Source organism: Suricata suricatta, chromosome 2, assembly GCF_006229205.1.
Source record: "Suricata suricatta isolate VVHF042 chromosome 2, meerkat_22Aug2017_6uvM2_HiC, whole genome shotgun sequence".
Lineage (NCBI taxonomy): Eukaryota > Metazoa > Chordata > Mammalia > Carnivora > Herpestidae > Suricata > Suricata suricatta.
In genome coordinates, this window is record NC_043701.1 from 140023822 (window position 1) to 140046077 (window position 22256).

Here is a 22256-nt window from a genome sequence, read left to right on the forward strand (position 1 = left end):
GGACTTATGTCACGAGCAGGTCTCAGGGTCATTCGGTGTTCCTAGAAAATGACTTGTGGATTTTTAAAATTATTTTATTTTATTTATTTACTTTGAGAGAGACAGCATGAATGGGGGAAGGGCAGAGAGGGAGAATCCCAAGCAGGCTCTGCAGTGTCAGCACAGAGCCCGATGCAGGGCTCGAACCCACGAATCTGTGAGATCGTGACCTAAGCCAAAACCAAGAATCAAATACTTAAGACTGAGCCACCCAGGTACTCCTAGAAAATGTGATTCTTAATAGTTCCGTGGTAGGATCTGAAACAGGGGTAGGGCCATATCCCTTCACAGGTCTGTTTGGTCCCCAGCCTGGGTGTGATGTGGCATTGGTGGGGACACAGTGGAGAGCCCTCCAACCCTGGAGTTTATGGTGAAGGCACCCTGGCACGGACCTGGAAGACCCAAGTGCCTCTGATTTGGCATGTGACCTTGGGCCTGTCTGACCTACCTTCCCATCTATAAAATGGGCACATGGGCTCCACCTGCGTCCGGGTGGCTAGTCAGCCTGCAACGGAGGCCCAGTCTGCTAGCTGCCTGCAGACAGAGATTCATTCCTTTGGGCAGTCTGACATTGAGTGCCTACTACATGCAGGTATCGGCTCACCCACTTGACAAGAGGCCTCTGTTCCCAGCCCTGTTCTCCCCACTGCTGTGCCTGCCACACTCCTGCCCCTGCTACCCTCAAGCTTTCCAGGCCCCTCTCCTCCCCAGCCCTTCACCAGGCGTGAGCTGGAGCCCAGCTGGGCGGGGGCAGCACGGGTCCTAGGAGGAGCTATCTCCGGCCCCTTCCATGCACCGACGTCCTTGGTGGCCCTTAGACAGCTTTATGGAGGACGGATGGAGGCTGTCTCCCTCCTGGCAGGTTTATTTCTTCATTTTTCAAGACTTGCTCTGATTTTTCCGCGTTGGCTTTTCTGGTCCCCCCCCCCCCCGCATGCTTCCCCTCCCTCCCCCTCCAATCTGTCAGCCCAGCCAGGAAAGAGGGCCACTGGCCTCCAAGGTGATTGAATTATTGGGGCGGGGGTGTGGGGTGGGGAAAGACAGGCCAGGGTTTTCTATGTGAGTGCTTTTGGCTTCCTGCCCTTGGAGAGGGGCTGGAGGAGGGGGTGTGACTGGCGGCGACTGGGGGCCGCGGGCTTCCCAGACAGCCCTGCTCTGTCTCCTGTCTGGGCCACAGATGAGCTCTGCCATTGAGGGTACAGACTAATCAAAGGCCATTGCCCCTACGCCCAGCACAGCCCAGGCCTGCCCAGCCCAGCTCAGGTCTCAGTTTGACCTCCGACTGAATGGGCAAGTTTATCTAGGTGAAGACAGGAAGGAGAGGCGGTAGGGCAGCCTTAAACACTCACTCACATATGAGCATCTCTTCACATCTACTGTCTGTGCTAAGGGACAGGGTCCTAGGATGAAGAAGACAAGGAGGTTGACGCGTAATACACCTACTGTGTGCACCAGGCACGTTCATGTGCATAACTTCACGTAAACCTCCCCGTTGGATAGTAACTCGGAGATAGGTGGTGACAGATAAGAGTTGCCAGCCTTGTTTTCATAGTTGAGAAGTGTGCCTGATCCAAACTCCTCTTGCTGATTTGTAGATTCCTGGATGACCAGGGCTCTGTCTGGAGCTTTTCTCCAGGGAATGCCGAAGGCCAGACACTCAAAAGAGACCCAATCAATGTTTGGTGACCTTCCTACTACTGAAGGGAGACCAGAGAGGCGAACCTAGCCCAAGGTCACATAGCTAGAAATGGAGCCCCGCCTCGCCTGTCTCCAAGCCACCTCTCCTGATCTGGGTGCTGCCAGAGAAGGCTACCATTCTAGCCAGCACTGTCCAACCACACGGCTGCCGGCTGCCGAGGTGGCCTGAGAGCTTGGTGGTTCCAGGTCCCACCCCCTTCCCACGGGCGTCTGTGCCTCCGCTGGGCAGGAGAGCACAGGCTCGCTCTCTCTCTCTCTCTCTCTCTCTCTCTCTCTCTCTCTCTCTCTCCAGGCTGCCTTCCCTCAGAGGAGGGGCTGAGAGGGGAGAGCCCCCTCCCCCGCTCTGCTTGCACTCCCGCTCATGGAAATGAAAAACACATTGGCTTCATTATCCCGGACTGAATGAGCAGGGTTGCCATGGCGACAGCCATCTCAGGCCTGAGAGGGGGCAGGGAAGGGGCTGGCAAGGCCATCGCAAGTGGGGACCGGGCAGCAGGTGAGCAGGCGCACCAGGCGGGCAGGCGGTAGGGACAACGGCTCCTCGTGCCACCTGCCCCTGCTCTGGGCCCCTGCCTTTAGATTGCCACCCTTGAACCAAGGGAACAGGCATACTACCCCACCCTCAGCTGACTGGCCTCCCATCCGCCCATACTACTGGCTGTCCATCTGTCCCTTCCCTGGAGGATTGCTGAGGGTGAAGGTGGGCTCGTGCCTCACACCCTCCTAGAGGTCAAGAGTGAGGGAAAAGGTGGGAGAGGTGGGGGGCCAGACAAAAGTAGTAAGTCCCCTCCCCAGCAGGGACCAGTCCTGGGGCTCCACCAGCCTCTCTGGTGACACCCACTGAGGAAGTGCATGAGGTGACACCCCAGCACTCCTGTGTGACGAGGCTCAGGCCAGTGACCCTGTCCTCAAGCATGGCCCTCTTAAAAGCGGTTGGATCTTCAGATAGTCAACAGGAGAAGAGGTAGGATGGGGCTGTGGGGGTGACAGCAGGGAGTCCTGGGCCAGCACAGTCTATGCCCGTGGAGGCCTCAGGAAGGTATCCTTCCCTCCAGGCCTGAGCTGGGCTGTCCCCATGGCCCTGACCCTGGCCAGAGCCAGGAGCCCTGGTACCCAGATGGGCTTATGCCTCCCTGGGGCCTGGGTCCCACCTGCCTCATGGCCTGTCACCCCAGGCAGTGTTCAGGCTGGTGCAAGGGAGACTGAAAGGTACCCCCTTTCTCTTCTGGTGGTGTGGGAGCCCCAGCTGGTCCTCTGGAATATTCTTGAGCAAACACCGCTGCCTCTCTTAGAGCAGGATCGCCTCCGCCGGACCCTCCTCGTGATCCCCTGGGACAGCTGCCATGGGCCCCTGCGCAGGAGTATTGAGTGCCCACAAGCAACCTTGCCTTCAGGCAACGCTGGTCAGAGAAACTCCACACTGACTCCAATCCCAGTTTCACCCTTGCCCCTCACCCTGACTTTAGACCGAGCCTCACTCCCAGTCTTCCAGCCCAGCCCGCCTGAGCATGTTTCCAACTGCGCTCAGTCCAGCTTCTGTCCAGGCTGTTCCATCCACCCAAGGCCCGTGCATTGCCAAGTCTAACCTCCTCCTGCTTTGAATTTGAGAGGAGGAGACCCAGGTTGAGAGAGTGCTATGACTTGTCCAAGGCCACCAACGGCCAGGGCAGCATGGCCTGGGGGTGGATGTCTATTCCCCACAGACATGGCTCAGGGGTCCACATGGTCCTAGACTCAGAGCCCAGCAACTCTAGGAGCTGGGGACCGGTTCCTAGCCAGAGCATTTCTCTGAGGGGGAGACAGAGAGCACCGGCAGCTTAGCTCCTTGACAACTCTCTCAGTGGGGAGGGGCCAGGAGGGTGCGCAGCGGCTGACCCTGGCCTTGCTGACCAGGCCTTAGGAACCGGACACGGTGCTGCGGCCCCTCCCACAAATGGGCCGCGTGCCTCCCGGGAGACAGGTGGCGAGCAGCCTGTCGGCAGATGTGGTTGGGGTGTCCGTGGCCTCGTGCTAGCCTTGCCTTCCTGCCAAATGGAGGGTGGTGCCACGGGGAGGGCAGCAGGGGCAGGGGGGTCCCAGCGCCTCCCTGGGGCAGAGGAAATCTGGGGGTTCTCAGAGGCAGGCAGACCCCAGGGCTCATTCTCAAATGCTGGCTCCGCATCCATCCCAGGGAGGCTGGGGCAGAGCCCAGGAATCACTCTTTGCAGCTTCCCAAACCCTAGTCCCAAACAGTGGGCGGTGCTTGACTTGCTGCCTCCAGGCACCCAGCCAGCCTGCCTCGGGGTCCCAGGCCTTGTGCCTGGAGTTTCCCTGTGGAAGTCCCCTCCCTGTGCTTCTGGTCCCAGGCTCATGACCCCTTGCAGCCCCTCCCTGGTTCATGTCAGGGGCAGAGGGCAGGCCTCAAGCCAACCCTGGGGCCTTGTGCCCTTCCCCGTCTTCCCTCTCATCCACCTCCCCCTGCCCCAAAGCCCATAGTCCCCATGACATTGTCCCCCTCCATTGACCTCCCCTGACTCTGAGGCTGTGTCCTGGGCCCACCTCCCAGCCACCACCACGGCTACCGCCCAGCTCCACGCCCATCGGCTGAGAGCGGCCGCTGGGCAAAGCTGTCATTTTCCCTGCCAAGAATTATAGGTTTGGGACTGAGGGAGTCTGAACTGGAGGAGGAGGAGCCAGGACTCTCACCCCGATGCCAACCCCAAGAGACACCTCATGGAACGGGTGGCCTCGTGTGGAGTGCTCTTTGGGCTGGGATGGGGATTCCTGTACTCAGTATCACCCCAACTCTGTGTGTTCACGTGTGTGCAGTGTGGGTGTCCGTGTGTGCACCTGTGTGCAGTGTGGATGTCTGCGTGTGCATGTGTGTGCAGTGTGGGTGTCCATGTGTGCACATGTGTGTGGTGTGTGTGAACATGTATGCGTGTGGGTACAGAGTGGGTGTCTGTGTGGGTGAGCGGTGTGGGTGTACATGTGTGCACGTGTGTGTGCAGAGTTGGTGTCCATGTGTGCATGTGTGTGCAGTGTGGGTGTCTGTGTGTGCATGTGGGTGCAGAGTGGGTGTCTGTGCATGTGTGTGCGGCATGGGTGTACATGTGTGCATGTGGGGGCAGGGGTGTCTGTGGGTGCAGCGTGGGTGTCTGTGCACGTGTGTGTGCAGTGTGGGTGTCCATGTGTGCATGTGGGTGCAGAGTGGGTGTCCATGTGTGCGCATGCGTGTGCATGACCTCCCAAGAGTCCTGGACTCTCTCATACTCATTTAGTTTAATCGTCCCAACTCTCACGTAGACACGCTAAACCCACTTTCCAGCTAGAAAAGACAGCTCAGAAAGGGCAGTGGGGGGCGCCTGGGGGGCTCCGTCAATTAAGCATCTGACTCTTGATTTTAGCTCAGCTCATGACCTCGCAGTTGGTGAAATCGAGCCCCACATCAGGCTCTATGCTGACAGGACGGCACCTGCTTAGGATTCTCTCTCTCTCTCTCTCTCTCTCTCTCTCAAAATGAATAAATAAACATTAAAGAACAAAAAGGGCAGAGGACTAGCCTGGATCACACAGGAGACTAGAGCAGGGTCCAGAGCAGACCTGTCCACCACACACCGGGGGGTGGGGGGCAGCTCCCCATGCCCTGCCCCCACTCGTCATCCCGCCCACGGGCAGCAGAACTGACGGGGCCACCACAGGCCCCCACAAGGCCACAAGTGCTGGGTTCCGTGGTCCAGCGGTGTGTGCCGCAGCCACTGTGCCAGCTGTGGGGGAGGCTCTGCAGGGCAAGATTGGAGGAAGAGCGCTGGGGCGCCTTGGCCACTCAGCCACCATGGTGCCCCTTGGAGCGGGGTTTGGAGGGATAGCGTGAGCCAGGCCCGGAGTATGGCAGCCCAGGTTCAGGGTGTGCAGAAGCTGGAGGCATCTCCTGGTGGTCCACACACCGACGAGGTGACCCCAGACAGACCCAGCCCGGGCCCCCCGTCATCCACTCTGGAGGGAAGCGGAGTGTTTGTGTGTTAGGACCAGGGCCCAGGCGTTTGAGGGAACTCAGTGGGGTAATTGCCTACACAGGCTCTGGAATCAGGCTGCCTGTGCTGGGGCCCGAGCCCAAGTCACATAACCTCCCTGAGCCTTGCTTCAAATGAGACAAACCTAAAGCACACGGCACAGAACAATGAGGTGAACAATGCATGTTGGATAGATGTCTGCTCGGGTCCCCCTTCTCGGTTCTGCAGGTGCTAACGGGCCCCACTCCTCACTGTCCGACCAGTGATGACTGTGGCATGAGGGCTGGCGTGGCTGGGGTCCACGGGGAGGGCAGTGGCTAACCTGTGTCCTTTGGGGCCTCCTTGGGGCCAGCCTTTCTGACAAGCAGGACTGGGCCACCAGGTCAGCGGCCACTCCCTGGGCTGAGCCAGCCAGCTCAACTGGACCCTTTTCAGGAGCAGGGAGCACAAGGGAGCCAAGGCTGGGGGGAGCCCTGCCTGTTCTTGGGAATTCACGGCATGTCCGCCTGTCACAAGTACCTCGATAGGGAAGATTTGTGGGTGAGATTTGCAATTCTGTTTTCTCTGAGGGTTATAAATCAGCTTCGTGCACACCCGGGCTGCAGCGGGGGCCTGAGGACACGTGTGTGCGCACGCACAGGCACGGGCGGGAATGCAGTCCGGTCCCGCCCGCCGTTCTCCGGGGTGGGAGAAGGCGCTCTCTAGGGAGCTGAGCTCTGGGAAGGGAAAAACCCAGGTCTCTAACTGCTGCCTCGCCTTATAGGATCCCAACCAGAATAAAAGGCCCCAGGCTGGGAGACAGGACGTCCCAGGGGTTGGCAAAACAGCACCTTATAGGAGTTATTAGGATGAGCTCGAGTCTTCCTGGCCGGCTCCAGACCTTGGTCTTATGCCTTACTAGCCATGTTGCTTACAGAGCTTCCTTCATGCCTCGGTTTCCACGTCAATGAAATAGAGCCAATTATAGCATGTACTTCATAGGATGGCTGAGGAATAAGATAAGTTAACATGTGTAGGATGCTTTAAACATTACAGGCACATGGTATGGATTCAGGAAGGCTTGGCTTTTCTTCCTCATCACTAGTTAAAAGATATCTGGGGGCTCCTGGGAGGCTCAGTTGGTTGAGCATCCGACTTTGGCTCAGGTCGTGGATCTCACAATTCATGGGTCTGAGTCCTTCGTCAGGCTCTGTGCTGATAGCTCAGGGCCCGGCATCTGCTTCAGATTCTGTGTCCCCCTTTCTCTCTGCCCCATCCCCGTTCATGCTATGTCTCTCTCTCTCAAAAATAAATAAAACATTAAAAAAATTTTTTAAAAGAGCTATCTGTAAGGGCACCTGGGCGGCTCAGTTGGTTAAGCGTCTGGCTCTTGATCTTGGCTCAGGTCTTGATCCCATGGTCATGAGTTCGAGCCCTGCATCGAGTCCCGCGTCAATCCCATGTCAAGCCCCACACAGGGCATGAAGCCTATTTAAAAAAATAAATAAGGAGAGAGAGGGGGACATCTGTATTTTGGCATCAGACGAGGGCTTGACTCAGACGAGGGCTTGAGTCCCAACTCTTCTTCCTGCTTGCTGGGTGAACTTGGGCATGCTACGGAGCGCCCGGTTCCTCATCTACCAAAGGGGCTACTGCTCCCTACTCAGTGGGGCTGTCTGGGCCTAAGGGAGATGGAGTTCATAAAGGACACGGTATCAGGCCCTTGGGGAATGTCACCAATGCCATGTCCACCGGTGGCTCGGAGCAGGTGGCTCTGCCCTGAGGCCTGTCTTTCTGGGGAACATTTAGAGGCAGAGGGAGGCTCTAGCACCAGGAGCAGAGGGGTGAGTTTTGGAACCTCTGTGCCCCTTCTGCGTCCAGGGGAGTACCCCTCCCGCCAAGTCACTCTCTTTCCCTGCCCCTGGCACAGGGACTGGCAGGTGTGGCTCATAGTGTGCCTCTCACTGGGTGGCCTCGGGCAGGTCACTTGACCCCTGAGTTCTCTCCAGCGAGGAACAACTGCACCTGCTTCACCGGGGAAGTAGAGGGCGGATTAAATGAAATGATGTGTGTGGGGCACTTAGCCCAGCGCCCGGCGGTCAGATAAATGCTCTGTGATTCGATGGAAGGGCCACTCTCTGCCTCCTTTCCGTTCTCCTGCCTGATCCCCAACCCCCTACCCCCACGCTGGTGCACCAAGGGTGTCTTCCCAGGCCAGATGCTGAAATATTCCTCCCTGGGAAGATGGGCCCTAAAACCCACATCGTGTGTGTGGAGCCCCTTGAGCAACCCCAGATGGAGGGAGGTGGACCTGCTCTCTTTGGATACAGTTCCCCAGTGCCAGCCATCCCCTGCTGAAAAGTGTGTGGGACAGGAGGCTCGGCCCTGTTGGGCCACCGGCTGGCCACCCTAGAGCCTTCACTGTGCCCTCAGGGTCCTTGGGTGCCCTGGAACTCACACTCATTTCCAACTTGTTTCTGGCTCTTTTACCTGCTCCGGCGTCAAGCCCTGGAAAGAAAGCGATGATCTGAAGATGAGGGGCTCCTTGCACGAGTGCGGGGCAGGGAGAGACGAGGACCAGTGCCCGCATTTTTGCAGCGCCAACATTTTTGCACCTCTCCCACCCAGCTCTCGGCCTCCCTGCGAGCAGGACGGTGAGGCCTTGGCCGTGGATAATTGCTGGGAGCATCCCAGGCCAAGCCTTGGTCTCCCAGAACTTTGGGGGCTGGACTTCTCTGTTGCCGGGGAAACCGATGTGTTCCCTGGGAAGGAAACCACAGTGCTTGGGCTGTTAAGTCACCCCCCACCCCCCTCCCCAAAACGAGTTCCCTCCAAAACTGCTTCCCCCAAAACTGTCGAGTCGGCAGCATGCCGCCTCCTTTCCCTGAGCCTGCTGAAATGATAGAAAATGAAGTCTGCCCCTGACCTTGTGCTTTTCACCTCTTTTTTAAACATTCCACTGTAGCACAAGGACATGTTTTGTTTTTTCTTATTTATCTTCCTCCCATGCCAGCTGGGGCTCTCAGTCTTCTCTCCTCTTGTTGACTGGAGCCAGAAGGGGAAGGACTTCCACACTTTTTTTCCGTTCAGCTGTCAGCAGAAATAAAGCAAGCAGGTTTATATTTGGAAAGCAGAGGGTCTCCGCCACCAGATCGCTATGTCCGGGGTAGGTCACAGCCTTCGTGTCCCCTCTGGGCTTGAAATTTGATCTGCTGATTTGCAGGGGAGGTGGGGAGGGATTGCAATGGGCCTGGCTTTCCTCACATTGACTTTTAAATGCCATTGGAGGGTCAAAGGTGATTCCTCAGTGGCTGACAACTCAGGGGGCCAGAAGAGGATACTTCCTCAAAAAGGATCCCTTGAGGCACCTGGGTGGCTCAGTTGGTTGAGCTGCTGACTTCAGCTCAGGTCATGATCTCATGGTTGGTGAGTTCGAGCCTCACATTGGGCCCTCTGCTGCCAGTGCAGAGCCTGCTTCAGATTCCTTCCTCTTTCTCAAAAATAAAAAATAATGAAAACATTAGAAAAGAATCCCCTAGGAAGGTCCAGAGTGGTCATGTGGGGGCAGGGTCTGAAGTTGCCCACATTTCCTTTCCTTGGAGGTGGGCGTGGCACCTGGGTCTCAGAGGGTCTTGAGATTGCCTAAGGAGTTGGGTCAGGGCCCACAGCCAGGCCCCAGTGACCCCACGTATCATTTCATTAGGAGACAAAGCAAAACAGGAAAAGAGGGAACAAGAAATGTGGCCAGCGTTCACTTTCAAGAGCCCTGAATGCTCTTGAAGGGAACAGATGTAAAGGGACCTTGGTCCAAATCCCAGATTCCTCCCCTTGCCCCTCTCAGACCTGGACCACCCCCTACTCTGAACAACTACCTGGGACCCCCTCCCAAGGCCCCTCACAGGCCTGCCCTAGTGTCAGTGCCATCAGGCCCGCTTTGTTTAGGTGATCTGAGCCGTTCTTCTTGGAAGTGACTCTCTGTTCCGTAAGTAATTGTAAGCAAATTCTGTTCCTGTCCTCACACTTCCGACGCAGGGAGCAAACAGGAGCCCGCTGGGTTTCCACCATACTCAGCAAAGGAGGGTTTTTCCGGCAGCTTGTGCTCTGAGCCATGTGTCCTTGGAGCCCTGGGCACGGAAGGGATAGCAGCTGCAGTCCATGAGGCCCGAGGCCCAGCTCCGGCTCAGGCAAGTGGGTCCCCAGGACCCATCCGGAGGCGTCTCCAGTCCTCTGCGACTCCAGGCTGGATTTTCAACAGGTCTTTCTTGGTGACTCCTGAACCCCTCCGTCAGATCTTGCTATTAGCATGAGGCTCTAAGAGTGTAGAGTAAACTAATGAATTACAGCATGATTACACAGCACATAATTAACTTTGTAATTAATATGCAACTGCCACTTAAGCTAAAACACTGCTTATAGAGACGTACGGCAATAGTAAATCACAGGTCAGAAATAGCACTTTGGAATTTTCAAAAGAATGAGCATAAGCAGGGAATCACTTAAGGCAGCAGGGCGAGTTAATTAAAAAGCAGATAAATTGTGAGCATCCTACTTCATTTCAGTACCTTCTCCCTTAAGAAAGACCCTGAGGCCACCCTTCCAGAAGGACGGACGGGCCAGGCCTGGTCCAAAAGGGGCTGGGCATGCGGTTGTATTTCCAGGAGAAGACAGACCTTCCGGGCCTCATCCTAGCAGCCCCCACAGCTTAGCTCTCTGCCAGTCACACCGCCGCTGGGGTCGGCCAAGCCCGCTAGTCCTTGGGACCTGGCTCCACCCCTCCTCCTCCAGAGAGCTTGTGGGGATGCCCCCAGCCCAGCCCTGAGCCACCCGTGGTGGGTGCTGCCTGTAGGTGGGCTGGAGAAGTTCTTCTGCCTTTACCTGGACTCTGAGTTTCTAGAATGCATGGATGTCATCTCACTTTTTTTTTAATCCTTTCATTCCCCAACCTCCTGCCAGAGCAGTAAGGCAAAAAATGCCTGGGGCATCTGGGCGGATCAGTCAGATAAGCATCTGACTTCAGCTCAGGTCCTGATCTCATGTTTGTGAGTTCAAGCCCTGAGTAGGGCTCTGTGCTGACAGCTCAGAACCTGGAGCCTGCTTCCGATTCGATGTCTTGCTCTCTCTGCCCCTTACCTGTTTGTGCGCGGTCTCTCTCTCTCTCAAAAATAAATAAACAGCAAGGGGGAAAAAAAGCACGAAAATGTCTTAGGAAGCATCTCACCCAGCCCCATTTCACCAAGACAGTCTAAGGGCTGAGTGCTTACAGTCACCAAGGCCCAGGCCTGGTGGGAGCCCCTCCCCTGTATCTGTTTTAGCCCTGCATCAGGCTGGGGACGGCTTTGAAGTTAGTCAGACCCAGGTTCCCATCCCAGCAACCCACTGCTCTGCTGGGTGACCTTAGGTAAGTTATATAACCTCTCTGGACCTCAGTTTCCTTATCTATAAAGGCTGAGCAATGATGCCCAACTCCTCAGGTCAGTGTGAGGATTAAGTGAGTTAATATGTTTGAAAGGGCCAGGTGCAAGGTGAGTGCTCCCTAAATGCTTAGTGCCCTCAGCCACCCTCAGGGGTTTAGGGGTGCTTTGAGCAGTTTGCGACATCTCAATCAGCCCCATCTTTCAGGGGCTGAGAAAACCGGCTCAGAGAGGCCAACTGTGTGTCCCACATGTGTGCTGGCAGATGGTTGGGACCCTCCGGGCTCCCACCCCAGGCCAGGAGCCCACTGAGAATGGACCCCTCTTGCATACTTGTCCCAGTCTGGGCAGGGCACAGCTGGTGCCGCCTCTCCAGAGTGCCTGGGGCTAGGCTATCCGCCAAGCCCCAGGATGGTGCAGAGGGAGCCTGACTTGGGGTGGGCGCTGGGCTTTGAAGCCTGTCAGATGTGTGTTCAAATCCCAACGCTGCCATTTTGTAATCTTGGGTGAGTTCCTTCATCATTTCCTAGCTCAGTTTTCCCATCAATAGATGCTGTCAATCACTCTACCTTTGGTTATATTATTATTATTATAAAGATGATTCACGCCCAATGTGCCACCTGACACACTGTGGATACTTAATGGTTCCCCTTTTTGTTCTAGTTATTATTCACAGCTCTGAACTAGGTCACCTGGCTGGCTCCCCTCCCCCACCGCCTCAGGGCATTCTCTGAACTCTGGCCTTCCTGGCCACCTTGGCCTGTGGCCTACCTTGGCAGGTCTTGGCTTGGGTGGGGCGGAAGAGGAACTAGCCTCTGCCTTAGGCAGCTCACGTGACCTTCCAGCTCCGGCCTTTGCCCTGGCCGCTCTCCTAACCTGGGCCAGCCTTGCTGGGGCTGGATGCTGGGGGCTGGGGGCTGGGTGGGAGCCCCAAGGCAGGCTCCAGCCTGGGTGGGTATATCTTGGTACCAGTGGCTTCTGGAAGGTGGCCGTGACACTGGCTTGAGAATCCACGGCCCCAGTCTTCAGGGACGGCGGGTTTCTTATCTTGACATGATGCCTGTGGCTTCTCTTCCCACAGACACTGGAGTCCCTGGTCCCCCTCCCTCAGCCTGCCAGCCCGCCCGTCCTCTGTGTCCTCCTCTGTGTTTTCTGCCTGCTGTCCAGGCCTCCACCCCAGAGCCACTCCCCTTAGGTCGGAATCTCTCAGAGTCAGTTCCTGAGAAAACGAGTTCTATGGGATTTTAAAATGGGTTCGGTGAAAATAGTGGTTTGCCATCTAGTAACTTCGGGAAGAATCAAGTTCTTCAAGAGCCTCGTGAACAAGAGTGCTTTCATGATCTCCTGGGGAGGATAAAGGACACAGCTTTTCTCCCACTAATGAGACCAGAGAATCCTTTGTTTAGGGGGGATCTCAAGAGCCGCATTTCTGAGGAACCGACCTCAGGCCACCTCATCCAGGTGTCTGGGCACCGCCCCTTTTTGCCCAGAACTGGCAGTGTTTTCCCTCTGGGATCCCTGCGGCCCCGACTCTGACAGCCTTTACACAGGCCTCCAGGCCGCCGCCTGGGAGGAACAGCGCTCAGCACACATGCTGTCAAGTGTTAACCAGAGCTGCCTTCCTTCTGGAACTTTCCACGACTGGCCTTTGCCACTAGGACAGATCCCTTTGGCTCCTCGGTCTGGCAGGGGGCTGCCTCAGCCACCCACATCCTCGGTCACCCAGCCTTGAGCCCAAGGCACGGTTCCCAGGGTCACTTGTATGAGAGCAGGCACCCCGCCCCCCCCAATAAAGAGCTCGGCCCCTTTTGTTGTCACAGACACCGAATTTCTTTTTTTGGTGTTGTTTATTTTTGAGAGAGAGAGACAGACAGAGGGTAAGTGGGGGAGGGGCAGAGAGAGAGGGAGACACAGAATCTGAAGACAGGCTCCGGGCGCTGAACTGTGAGCACAGAGCCTGATGCGGGGCTTGAACCGACGAACTGTGAGATCGTGACCTGAGCCAAAGTTGGCCAGTTAACTGACTGAGCCACCCAGGTGCCCCAGAAACCAAATTTCTGCCTAAAAGTTTGCTGCAACTAGGTATTTCAAGTACATTTTAAAAATAGGTTTAAAAAAAAATGGTTGAGGATCTTTAGTGCCTAGGGCTGTGGCATGTGTGTCCCTCGAACTCCCACCGTCACCCTCAGGCGGCCCGGCTCCTCTCTGGCCCTGGTTTCCTCCTGCCTGTACCTGGGCCTGGTACAGACCCAGCGCCCATGGGCTCGGGCTGTGCGGAGTGCTTCCTATTCACCAACTCCGTGTACACAGCAGCCTATGAAAGCAGGCCCTGTTAGTACTGCTTCCGTTTTACTGAGGGCGAGCCTGAGGCACACAGAGGGCAGCATTTTGCTCCAGGTCACAGAAGCTATCAAGTTGGCAGAGTCAGAATTTGAACCCAGGCAGTCTGGTAACCTTGACCGCTAAGCTGTGCTGCCCGTGTAAGATGAGGTGCAACAGGGCCAGATGAGGTGCCAACGCCACTGCTACGTACACCGTCAGTGCCTTTGCACGGTCAGAGCGCGTGTCAGCATGTGGCTTCGGAACACCCAGTGTGTTCCTTAGCAGACAGCCAGGAAACGTGTTTGCAGGTTGCCTTCAGGATGCCCACTTTGTGCCTGGAGGGTTCCAGGGATGAGGCCCCTACACCCCCGCCTGGGATGTGGGTGGCGTGTCCCTGAGCAGTCTCCATGCAGAGACTCCCTTAGTACAGGGGAGGGGACAGGCGCCCCACCCGGCCGACTCACCCAATGTGCTATGGGCCTTCGGGAGAAAGGGGGCACCTGTGGGCTCAGCGTGCCAGCCTTAGCCCAGTTGGGATGATGAAAATCTGCGCACGGAAACCACAGGTGCTGGCCAGTGGGAGAGGAGCTTCTGCTCCCCGGGCAGCCCTGTTTGAGCCGTCTGCGGCCACAGGCCTGGCCCCAGCGCTCTGCAGGGACTGCCTGGATGTGGTGAGGGGCAGAGAGAGTGGAGTTCAGGGCAGCCAGGGCTCCTGAGGCCTGGGTAGGAGCCCTTACCCCACCTCTGACCCAGACTGGGCCTTCAAGGCTCTGTTCCACCCCCACCCCTACCCCTGACGTGGGCCTCAGTTTCCTCATCTGTAAATATTAGGATCGGCCAGAGCAGATACCCAGATCTTTTCTAGATCTAAGACATAAGGACTGTTTGTTTTTGTTTGTTTTTTTCTAATGTTTGTTTATTTTTGAGAGAGAGAGAGAATGAGCAGGGGAGGGACAGAGATAGAGGGAGATAGGGAATCACAAGCAGGCTCTGAGCTGTCAGCACAGAGCCTGATGCAGTGCTTGAACTCACGAAGCACAAGATGATGACCTGAGCCAAAGTCGGATGCTCAAACAACTGAGCCACCCAGGCGCCCCAGGACTGTTAGTTTCTTTTATCATCTGCCACCTTTAGTGCAAATAAATAACTTCTTTTTGGTTCCTTTGTTTCCCTATCTTTTTTTTTAATTTTTTGAGAAGTTAAAAAAAAAATCTACCCGTTCCTAGCAACTAACTAAAGGAAAAGACATACACAGTTAGTGAGCATAAAAGTCTGGGCCCAGGAGGAACTACTGTCCTAGGTCGGCCACACTTCCTTCCCCATGTGACTGGGTAGAAATCGCCCCTCCGTTCTGAGCCTTCACTTTCCCATCTGCAGAATAGGATTCGTGTCCAGAAACGGCCTTGAAGCTGTGGTATGGGGTTGCTTAAAATATGGTTGGTCACCTGAGTAGTATATTTGTGGCCTCTCAGCTCAAAAAGAGCCTGGCTCTGACTTCCAGGTCAGGGGAAACAGTACCAACTCAGAAGGTGACAAATCCTGAGTGCAAAGTTCTGCACATGCCTTGATGGCATGGTGACCCCAAGCTAAGCCCTCCTGTCCTTGGGCTTCTGTCCACTCCCCTTCCAAAGATGGGACAGCCTGGAAGTTTTCTTCACATGTGCTGGGACCAGGTGGCTCAGAATGGCTGGGCAGAAGGGTGTACGGAGGACTGGCAGGGCACGGCTGGGTTCAGTGGGAGGAGTGTGGTGATCGATTAGCGATGCCTGCCATGGGCACACGTCAGGGGTGACACGTCACCCTGCCACCTTTGTGCCAAGTGGTCCTGGAATGGCTCCTCTGGTTCTGTCTGGCTCTGCCTTGGCTGTGGCCCTGTCTGGAGTTCGGGCAGAATACACCAAGCAGGTGGATCTGGAGCCTTGAGGAGCTGGGGTGGAGAGAGGGCAGTGCAGAGCACCTCTGTGTCTCTGCACAGTATGGTATTCACAGCCTTCTAGAGGACACCAGCGGGTGCTCAGGGCAGTCCTGGCTCCAGCTCCAGCTCCATCCCGCACCCTGTCCTCCAGGGGCCCTCAGAGAACTGTTTCCTCCTCTTCCCTACCTCAGGGCATCTAAGCCTTCAGATTTGCAGGCAAGAGCCTCAGGACAGAGCCAGGTCAAGGCCACTGCCCGAGCACCCCTGTTCTGGGGAACATCTGTGGCCCAGGCCTGGCACCGGACAGTGTCAAGCATGACTTTTTGTCCCTGCACTGGCCTCAGCTCCCCCAGCAGACAGTCCCCTGCAGGCAGGGCAGTTGGGGCCAGAGAAGGGGGTGTCTAGTTGAGGAAGGCCTGCCACGCTCCCCTGGAGAGCTTGGTGTGGTCAAACACTGAAGGATTTGTAATCAGACTGGGGTTCAAGTCCTGGCCCTTCTCAGTAGCATGACCTGGAGCGAGCCACTGGGTCTCTCTGAGCCTCAGTTCCTTCATCTGTAGCACAGTCCTAATGATGGGAACATCACAGAGGGTGTAGAATTCCAAGGCAGAAGGTGGGGCAGTAGAGAATGTCTGGCACGTACAGATTCAATACTTGCTTAGGTTCTTTTTTGTTTTAGGAAACAAAAAGCAGAGGCAGCATGGCCTTGGGGATGAGAGAAAGCCCAGTGACCTTGTTCAGGATTGTATCTGGCCCTCCTTTGCCTGTAGGGTAGAGAAGCTGTCAGAGAAAGTTCACTGTGAGGTCATGGATTTGGAGTGAGACGAGGGGGAAGGGGGGGGACTGGGGCGTCATCACATGCTCCAGAGGGACGCGGCACACCCAAGTGCAGCTGGGACCCCAGCACGGTGTGGCCAGGGACAGTGGGCTGGCACTTGTGTTAGGGCAGTATTGACACATGTTCTCCCAAGTAAGTCATCCCTCCCGCTGGATTAACCTTTGGGTTCCAGAACAGGCTGCCCCTCGGGAAGCTCCCCACACCGGCACACCGAGGGCACATTGTGTTAACCACCATTAACTGTGGGGGCTCCTGTAGGCGAGAGCGGGTGCTGGGAGATTGGGTCATGGAGAGAAGCGGGTCCACCCTTCCAGGAGCCTCAAGTGCCAAGTCAGAGCATCTGTACTATGTGGCTGGGAGTCCAGAGCTTCGTCGAGTCTCAGCCTGGGAGCACTCCCTGACCTGAGTAGGGATGACGAACTGGATTTGGAGGAGCTGGGGTTCAAGTCAGAATTTCCCCTTTCAGAGCACTGTCCCCTACATGACTTCCCTTTCTCAGCTCCCCAGCCTAGTGGGGCGGAGAGGGCTGCACCTTTCTGTTTGACAGATGAGAACCCAGATGAGAATCCAGGAAGATCTGGCTCTCAGGGCCTACCCCCTACCCAGGAGAGGGGGCCTTACCCTGCCCAAGGCCCAAAGCTGGGGACCTGCTCCAGCTGCCTGGCTAAGAATGGGAAGCAGCTGGTGCCAGTCAGCTGCCTGCGGCTGCCTCCCCCCTCCCTCTCCCTTTCCCATCTCCTGTCCCTCTGCCCTTCCCTGACTTCCCTGGGCTGGGGCACAAAGCCACTCTCCTCTGCCTCTGCCTCACCCCTACTCTCTTTCCCTGCCAGCAAGCAATGTGCCTAGTGCATGCTGCCAGGGAGTGGAGGAGACACCCACTGTGTGGCCACAGGCAGCTCCTGCACCTCTCTGAGCTTCTACTCCTTCACCTCTAAGCTGAGGAGGGTGTCACATTACATCAATGCTTCCCTAACCTCGGTCACTGTCATCCCATTTATGCTATGTTTAAAATGTGTCTTTAATCCACTTACCTCAGCTCTTGCTCCCTACTTTAACCTTATCCCGAATAGTAATACCCGCAGACTCACCAGTGATCATTGTCTTAGTCCAAACACTCCCAATGTAGGTCACCAAAAATCCTCCTTGTCTCACCAGCTTTCCGTCACTCTTTGGGAAGTGTGGGCTGGGTTAATGGAACCTCTCCTGGTGCAGAATTTGTCTGATTAGGGCTGAGTCATTGGGTTTTCTGCTCTTGCTACTCTGGGTCACGTATATGCCAGCAATGGCCATCCATCCATCCATCTCATGAGCACTGCTGAGCACCTGCTGGGTACCAGGCCCCGGGCTAGGATCTGGGGAATCTATAATGGGAAAACATCCCAGCTGATGGGGCAGACGGATACAAAGACGTACCCATTGGTCTGGTCTGGTCCCACCAAGATGGTGTATGACAGATACAAATGGGGGCGTAGGAACAGAAGTGAGTAGCTGAGTAGCTGCACTGGTGGAAACCAACAAAGATGGCGGTGCTTGTGCTGAGCTTTGATAGATGAAGAGGACCAGGAATTCTGGGCTGAGGGATGGAGGCAAAGACACGGAGGTATGATCTTCAGAGCACAGTCCAGGGCACAGGGAGCAGCCCCACAGGGAAGACACAGGATGAGGCTGAAGTAGTGAGAGGTGGTGGCCAGCCAAGGAGGACCTGGACTGACACCATCACATGCAAGGTTGGCAAGTCCCTGCAGAAGCCGGGACCCATGGAGAGTCAGAGCTGGTGAAGGAGCTGGCTGGGATGGGTCCCCTGCACGCCCCCCTCCCAGTCTCTCTGGCCAGGCTGAGCAGTGGCAGGTCCCAAACTCTGGCGATGCCTTGGAACGCAGCCTCGGCTCTGCAGGCTGTAGATACAGCCCACTCCCCCACCCCCCATCCCTGCTGCCAGCCCCGCTCGCCCCGGGGGATCTGAGCTGCAGATGTGCATGGTGATTGAATCATTTCTGCACACCACTGCTCACACAGCTCCCCTGGGACCCCACCACTTGCCTGTACAAGCTGTCAGGAGATGTGTGTGCTCAAGTGCATCTGTGCTAGCACTTGAGTGTGCGTCTGTGTACCAACACCTGAGTGTGCAAAAAGGGTGCATATGTGTGCGAGTGTGTGCACACATCTGCAAATGCGTCTCCCTTGGGTACGTCTGAGTTAAGTGTACCAGTTAACTTGTTTGGCCTCTAAGAAGTAAAACGTCCTGATGTTAGTGAGGCTGATGTTGGCCCACCCGCTATGGGGCTGCCTCCAGGGCTTCAGCACCCCACATTTCCACGGTGCAGCTAAGAGCACCCTGCTCCCCGTTTCTAGGGAGAAGCCTGCCAAGGGCCATGATGTTGTCAGAGAGCCGGACTGATGGGTTCCGATCCCACTTGGTCCTGGTCTCTGCCCCTGCACCCCTTCTCCCGCACCCCACCCCCATCCTGCCACACGTGGGCCTCCTACTTCTCTCAGGCCCCCTACTTCCAACCAGCCTTCTGTGCAGAGGAGCGGCCAACTTCTCCTGAAAGTGCCTCTGTGCGAGGCACCACCGAGAGGAAACCTGGCCAGCGCTGTGCTAGGTGGTGAGGAGCATGAACTAGAAGCCTGGCACTTCAACACTCACCTGGGAGTCAGGGGCGCCCAGGGGGCTCAGTCGGTTAAGCATCTGACTTCAACTCGGGTTGTGATCTCATGGCTTGTGGGTTCAAGCCCCGTGCAGGGCACTGTGCTGACAGCTCAGAGCCTGGAGCCTGCTTCAGATTCTGTCTCCCTCTCTTTCTGCTCCTCCCCTGCTCATACTCTCTCTCTCGCTCTCAAAAAGAAATAAACATTAAAATTTTTGAGGAAAAGAAAAGGAAAGAGTCATCGGGGAGTCAGAAGACCACGCTGGCTCACATGTCACCGGCAGAGACCACATCCTCCGGCTGAAGCCAGGCTGAGCACAGGGCACAAGGAAGAGCGTGTGGCTGAGGGGGGCAGCGTCCGCCGTCTTCCAGGCTCCCCAGGAACAGCGGCCTCCCTCCCGAAGTTTCCCAGGCGGCCTTGGGACATGGTTGTGAAGTCACACATTCTACACTTGCTGATACACTTACCCAGATAGATGGAGCTCCTGACACAGAAATCCTAAGATGTTGAAGCATGAGGGTCTGTTAAAGGCTGGTTACCCTTTGTTTTACAGGGAGGGAAACGGAGTCCTTGAGGAAGGAGGCAGAGAAGGGTCCCCCCCTTGCCCGGCCGAGACCCCTCCCCAGGCGGAGTCTTTTGCAACTCCTACAGGCAGGAGGCTGTTCGGACCAGGAGGGAGGTCTTGGGGTCAGAGGCAGTGGGGGGCTTGACTGCTGGAGCCCACTGCCCCTGTAGACATAGGCAGGCCGCTGGGGATGGGCTGAGGCTGTGGCTGCACCCAGGGCCAGGCCGCCAGGGATCTCCAGCTGGGAGGGAGCCCGGCCACCGTGGGCATTGAAGCTGCAGCCACGGAGGATTTGTAGCTACTTGTAAAGGCTTAAAGGAGCCCGGAGCTCCGAGGGAGGCCGCAGCCCGGCGGAGCAGCACTCTCGCGGCGGAGGGCGACCTCTGCTGGCCACCAAGGGCATGGCCACTTCCCCCGGCTGCCAGCTTGCAGGGAACTCCACAGTGCCCAGGGGTCCTTGGAAGTGGATGAGTTTGGACAGATTGGGTAGAAAAGGGGGATATCTCTTTGGGCCCTGACACAGCCTTGAGTGGAGACTTCCAGGAGGCTCTGACTTCCGGTCTCGGAGGAGTGGAAAGTAAATCACATTAATGGATAGAAAGAGTGTTTTGAATCTCAGCCCAACACCTTTCTGGCTTTGTGACCCTGGTCATGTTGCTTCCCTTCTCTGAGCCTTTTAGGATGAAGTAACTTACCAGTGCACAGGGTCAGGCCTGGTGCCTAAACATAGCAGGTCCAGGATAAGTGGGAGATTCTAGACTGTTCCTCAATGAACTGCCTCTCATGACCCCTTCACCTCTCCCCACCCAAGACCCTTAGCCTTCCAGGCCTTCATCCTTTTTCTGTGGGAGCTGGAGCTGCCAGCCCCATCCATTTCTGGTGTTCATAATCCCAATTGTCCATTGATCTCGGCAGTTTAAAGATGTCACCTCACCCGTGTCTCCTTAATCAGCTGGACATTCTGTCCTATAGATTAAGACACATAGGGCATACGGTTGTCCCTGTGATCTGTGCTGTCTCTCCTGCTACCTGCCACCCACCCGGAGTCTCACCCAGTCCAGGACCAGGGGGCACTCAGCAGGAAGAACAGCCTCTGGGCCCCAAGGTGGCTGCCTAGGTAGGTCTGGGCTCCTGATTCCTGTTTAGGACTTCCCTGCATGCACTGAACGCCCCTCAGTTTCCAGAAACCACCTATCAGTCACTCGGTAAGCAGTTAGCAAGGCCCCTCTAGGTCTCTGACTAGGTACTGTATCCATCCTGGGGAATATCTACCTAGAGATAGAGTCTTGTGAGGCTACCTAATCCCCACTCATCATACTGCTCTGCAAATGGGGAATCCCAGACCTGAAAAACCAGAGAAGTCTGCTCAAAACCCCTGTTTGGGGGCACTGAGGTGCTCACCGCAGAGGAGGAGGGCCCTAAACAGAGAGAGCGAGCCCCACTGTGCAGGTTTCTATCCCTCTGGGCACTTAGCTTCATCAACAGCGCCCCCTGCTGGCCGACTGGGCACCATGGTTCGTCTTGGGCCCCAGGAGCCCTCTAGGAGTGAGCTCTGGCTGGGGCTCTGTACAAGCGAACTCAGGAGAAACTCAGCCCCTGCCTGGGGGACCGACAGCAGTAGCAAGGGGTGCAACACCTCTCCATGACACACACCTGCCACACCGCAGCCGTCTCCAGTAGGGACCCCCAGCCCCCTCCCGACTCGTTGCACCAAAGTTTAGGTTGGAATGGGAAAGCCAGGATTCTGGAGCTGGCTGCTGCTAAAACTTTTGAGCCTCAGTTCCCACATTTAGAAGGAGATCAACAAAGAGTCACCTAGAGGGTAAGACAGAGTGAGTACTGGCTTGACCAAGAGTGCCTTGAAGGTAAGAAAGAAGTTTCTTCTCTCCATGGCTAGTAGATCTAGCAATAGGATCCAGCACAGTACAGATACTGAAAAGCACTTGCTGGGTGAGTTGGAAGAATGCATGGATGGGTATGTGTAGACTAAGGTGTTGGGATGGATGTGTGGGTAAATGGATGGACAGACAGATGGACGGACAGGCATTTAGACGGACAAAGGATGAATACAGAAGTTGGCTCTCCGGGTATATAAATGTGTGACAGGTAGGGTGGATGGAAGGATGTTGGTGGTGCGGAAAGAAAAAAATAACTACCCCCCTACTTTTACCTTTTTGTGGGACAGCTCCAAGGCAGAGTGAACCCAGAAAGCATTTAGCAAAAGTACAAACGTCCAAATGACCCACACACTCCACTTCTAAGAATATGTTCTCTAGATTAATTCACACATGGGTTATGTAGCCAATATAAGAGGTGATCCTGCCACACCGTTTGCAGTAATGAATCTGGAGATGGCTTCAGGCTTCGTCACTGGGTCTGCAGCGTGGGCCTCGTTTGGGGCCTCAGGCCTTAGACCAGCCCTTGGTGGGGGTGGGCATTCAAAATTTAGTTGGATAAATGATTCACCAGTACCTTGGAATACGGTGCAGCCACTAAAAAAATGAAAAGACTCTTTTTGTCTTGATGTAGAATAAACTTCGAGATATTATTAAGAGGAAAAAAGCAAGGTCCAAGTAGTGTGTATAGAATGCTGTCGTTTTATGTTTCTTAAGGGGTGGCAGGGGATAGTACCCATAGTTCTTTGCTTCTCTGAGACCCTCAGGAGACTGGTGACACTGGTCCTCCCAGGAAGGCCATCTGGGGGCCAGCATGGGCTTTGAGTTTTGAACCATGCAAATGAGTTGCCTTTTCAAAGTAACCCCAGCAGCCATGGGAAGACTTCTGCTTTGGTCCAGGGACTGGACCCCTCAACAGTGGGTGGGCTCTCTCTTCTCTCCAACTTGCTTGC

At 55.8% G+C, this 22256-nt stretch overlaps 1 protein-coding gene across 4 annotated transcripts in view; it reads left to right on the top strand.

The window, feature by feature from the left end:
- ZMIZ1 (zinc finger MIZ-type containing 1) overlaps window positions 1-22256 on the top strand; it is a 181366-nt gene that overhangs the window by 54112 nt on the left and 104998 nt on the right. The gene's annotated exons all lie outside the window — the stretch shown is intronic.